The sequence below is a fragment of the Rhinopithecus roxellana genome, chromosome 7 (assembly GCF_007565055.1).
Source record: "Rhinopithecus roxellana isolate Shanxi Qingling chromosome 7, ASM756505v1, whole genome shotgun sequence".
Classification (NCBI taxonomy): Eukaryota; Metazoa; Chordata; class Mammalia; order Primates; family Cercopithecidae; genus Rhinopithecus; species Rhinopithecus roxellana.
Genome location: NC_044555.1, coordinates 101898870 through 101903242, shown reverse-complemented (window position 1 = coordinate 101903242; position 4373 = coordinate 101898870).

The following is a 4373-nucleotide window of genomic DNA, read 5'->3' as shown; positions in this document are numbered from 1 at the left end:
TCCTTCTGCCCCTGGATTTCTTTGCGTTCCCATTAGTCTCCCCTTCCAATCTGGCCCAAAGGAAAGGTAAAGAAATTATTAATGATGGCAATCCTGGCCCAGGCCGCGTGGCGCACGCCTTTTTAATTCCCACGCACTTGTCGGGCAGAGCGAGGCGGGTAGATCACGAGGTCAGAGAGATCCATACCATCCTGGCTAACATCTTAAGACCATCATCTCTACTAAAAATACAAAAATTAGCCGGGCCGTTGGTGGCACATGTCTGAGTCACCAACTATTTAGGGCTGAAGTGCAGGAGAGGAATCTCTTTAACCTGGGAGGCAGAGGTTGTGCAGTGATGCCGAGATTTCTGAGCCCACATTTGCACTCCCCGCCTGGTGACAGAATGAGACTCCGTTCTAAAAACAAAAAAAAAAATTTGTTTTCAAATTTTTCTCTTAATAATATTCCCTTTTTAAGCATTTTCAAGTCATTAATGAACATCGTTATTTTATAAAATAAATTACAGGCTTAATCTCCCTCCTGACTCCTATTCTTCTTAGCGCATTGTCCAGAGGAACACCGATGTTCTGACTGAGCTCCCTGTCTGTGCCACCTTAAGAAACCGTCATTCCAGCGAAGAAGGAAACAGAGGGATATGTGGTTGTCAGTACAAACACACACACACAGAGGGAGACGGAGACGAGAGAGAGAGAGAGAGAGGGAGAGAGAGAGAGAGAGAGAGATCCCAACCATATTCTGTCATCACAGTACTAGAATTCTTCCAAGCCAGTTACGTGGGCTCAAAGTGGGCACATTCCACTTACCAGTGCAAACAACCACATGACCATTGCCCTGAACTGCACTCTTTAGCAGTGCAGACTCTGAAAAGATTATCATCCACAGAGTGTAGATAATAGGGAATATCAGAACACTCTAAATAACATGGGCTTGTGAAAACTGACTATGTCATATCTATAGGATGGAATTTTGGAAGGCAACAAAAACAAATTTTGATGAAAACAACGATGAGAGATGATATGTTGCCTAGCAGATTAATAACAATTCCCATTACTTCGAATGTGCAGAGAAACAGGTGCTTACATGCTGCAAAGTTAAAATATATACTGGTAATATACTGGTTTTTTTGAGACAAGATTTGGCTCTGTTGCCCAGGCTGGAGTTCAGTGGAGTGATCACAGCTCACCATAGCCTCAACCTCCCGAGCTCAAGCAATCCTACCTCAGCCTCTTGAGTAGCTAGGACTACAGGCACACGCCACCATGCCTGGCTAATTTTTTAAATTTTTGTAGAGATGCAGTCTCGCTATGTCACCCGGGCTGGTCTCCAACTCCTGGGCTCAAATGATCCTCTCGAGGCAGCCTCTCAAAGTGCTGTAATTACAGACATGAACTACTGTGCCTGGCCAGTAATAGCATTTTGAATTCATTATGCTAATATAAAAGTTTATCATTTACCAGGGTTTTGAAAGGACACTTCCAAGACTTTATTATAAAGAAACACTTACTAAGATATTTTCATGTATATGAACAAGAACATTAAGTATGTTATTGTTTGTAAAAGAAAATGTGGTAAAATGACTATATTTCCATCGCTAGGGTACTGAAAAAATAAATTTTGAGAGCTGTATACAATGAAATACTTGGTTCTTGTAAAAAAAAATAAGTGAAATTTTGTTGCAAAGTAACTTAAAGTACTAGCATAGAAATGTATTTACATGGAAATCTACTAAGTGTGAAAGCAGGTTGCAATGGTCACAAATAGCCTGGATCCATTTTTGTTTATATGGGTCTCAACCTACTTATCCAGAGGTTCTAAAGCATAAAAATAAAAATTACTCTTTTGTTCAACCCACAAAGCATAGAAAGAGGCTTCACTTTTTGCCTAGATACCCAGGGTATGTCTACTTTCTTCCCACACCAGAGAACTGTCTGGCGGATGTTCATGGATGTTCAAGCTGCAGTTCAGGCTTATGTCATGAGGGGGCACCACAGTACCACTATATACCACTATTCTCAAACTTCAAAGTGTCTGCAAGGAGCAAAAATTACAAGACCTCCCTTGCGACTCAGTTTATAAATCTCGGTACAGAATATTCTAATACTCTCTGAAGAAAACGGATAGGTATAAAATAATGGTGTAAAACCATATAATGAAACACCAGGTAGCAGCAGTGCACCTTGGTGGTGGCCGGTGGGTGAGCACAGCGCAGCAGAGGGCAGGCGGGAGGTGTCTGAGAGAGGATCGGCAGTCATTGAGGGGTCTGGGCAGCTGTGTCCACCGTGTCCTGGAGAGGGGATGACTGAGAGGAGATGGCAGAAGGTCTGGGAAACCTATACAGGAGTGGGGTAATGGAGAGTGAATGCCCTGCTTTGTGGGAGGGAGGGTCTCTCCTATAGTGTGGACACCTCAAAATACACTCAGGAGGGAAGAGATAAATCAGTGAATGTGATGTAGATTTGAAGTCGACAGCCATTGAAGCTGCTTTAATATACATATGAATTTTTCAAACAGAATTTTTATTACAGTAAACAAAACATTCCAAGTCATTTCTTACTCTCTGCAAATCGTACTGTACTCCTTTTCTTTAAAAAACAAATTGCTCCTTCTGAAAAAAAATAAAGAAAGAAAAAAAAAAAGAAATTGGACTGGGCACGGTGGCTCATGCCTGTAATCCCAGCACTTTGGGAGGCCGAGGCGGATGGATTACGAGGTCAGGAGTTCAAAACCAGCTTGGCCAAGCTGGTGAAACCCCGTCTCTACGAAAAATACAAAAAATTAGCAGGGCATGGTGGTGGGTGCTTGTAATCCCAGCTACTCATGAGGCTGAGGCAGAGAATTGCTTGAACCCAGGAGACAGAGATTGCAGTAAGTCGAGATCATGCCACTGCACCCCAGCCTGGGTGAAAGAATGAGACCCCGTCTCAAAAAAAATAAAAAAAAAAGAAATTGGAGATGGATGTAGTCTGGTGGTCACAACCAGGATTGCAACTCTGAAAGTTTCAGTCCAAGGGTTTCGGCAAGGAGTAGGGAGAAATGGAGTTGGGGATCTTTTAAAGTATTTGTTTGTTTGTTTATTTATTTGAGATGAGGTCTCAGTATGTTGCCTAGGCTGGTCTAGAACTCCTGAGCTCAAGCTATCCTCCCACCTTGGCCTCCCAAAGTGCTGAGATTACAAGTGTGAGCCACTGTGCCCAGCCAGAGTTGGGGATCTTGATTTAATGGTACCAGGCCAGTTTTCTGGAATTTTTTAACCAATTAGCAGCAATCTCTCTGTATTCATCATTTTCTAGGACATCTGAACCTCAGATTGGAATTCAGCTGCAGTCTTAACTAAAGATAAAGCAACACCTGTGAGGTGAGGCAGTCCAGCTACAGTAGACATAGAAACACACACACACACACACACACACACACACAGAGTAAATTCAACTTTTTATCTATTTCATTTTCCTATGAAATTAAACACAATGAATGCCTTTCCAAAGTAATGAATATATGTGCATATATTTGCGCACTACCGTCTTCATCACCGAGAAAGGTTCTTGAATGAGGACCCATGAGGCCACAATAGCAGGGGAGTAGAATCTGACCATTTCTCAAGCCCTGGGCTCCCATCTCCTAAAAGGGAGGGTGTTCAGTGTCTTTTAAAAAGGGCGAGGCATAGGACCTCATTCCAATCCTGTCAGTTATGTGGAGAGGTGACTTAGGCTCTATAAACTTCTATTTGGTCACCTGTGAAATGGGACTGACCATACCATCCTTACAGAGCTGTCTTGAGAGTCAAATGAGAAAACTTTTCCAGACTCTATGGCATAGAATGGGACTTCAATGGTGAATTAACTGTTGAGAACAGCAGCAGGGAATGGCTGAGACTCAGGGCTAAGGAGGCATTCTGAAAAATTATTTTTCATTGTTTTCCCTTATGAGAATATAGATGTGTAGATAAAGGAAGCAAATATCTTTCTGATATGCCTTGATTTCAACATGTTAGAGACAGAAGGTTTTCAATATTCTTGTATGTTTAATAATCTCATAAGAACTGTTCAATATCATGCTTCTGAGTGGACCCAAATCCAGTTCCTATGCTGGAAAGACAGGTGTGTCTGTGAACTCGCTTGGTTATCTCATTAATACGTAGGATCCGGGAAGCATGGTGTATTGTTTGCCTAAAGGTTGCTCCTGAACTGCTCAGAATGTTAATATATTTAGGAAAATGCTGGAGCCATTCCATAGTCATCAGTGCAGGATCCTCAGATCATGCATTATCCAGCCATATCATAACAGGATTTCAGCCATCTGTTGCCTCCCTGAGAGACAAAAATCCAAGAATTACTAGCATTTCTTCAACAGACAATTAACTATTCTTACAT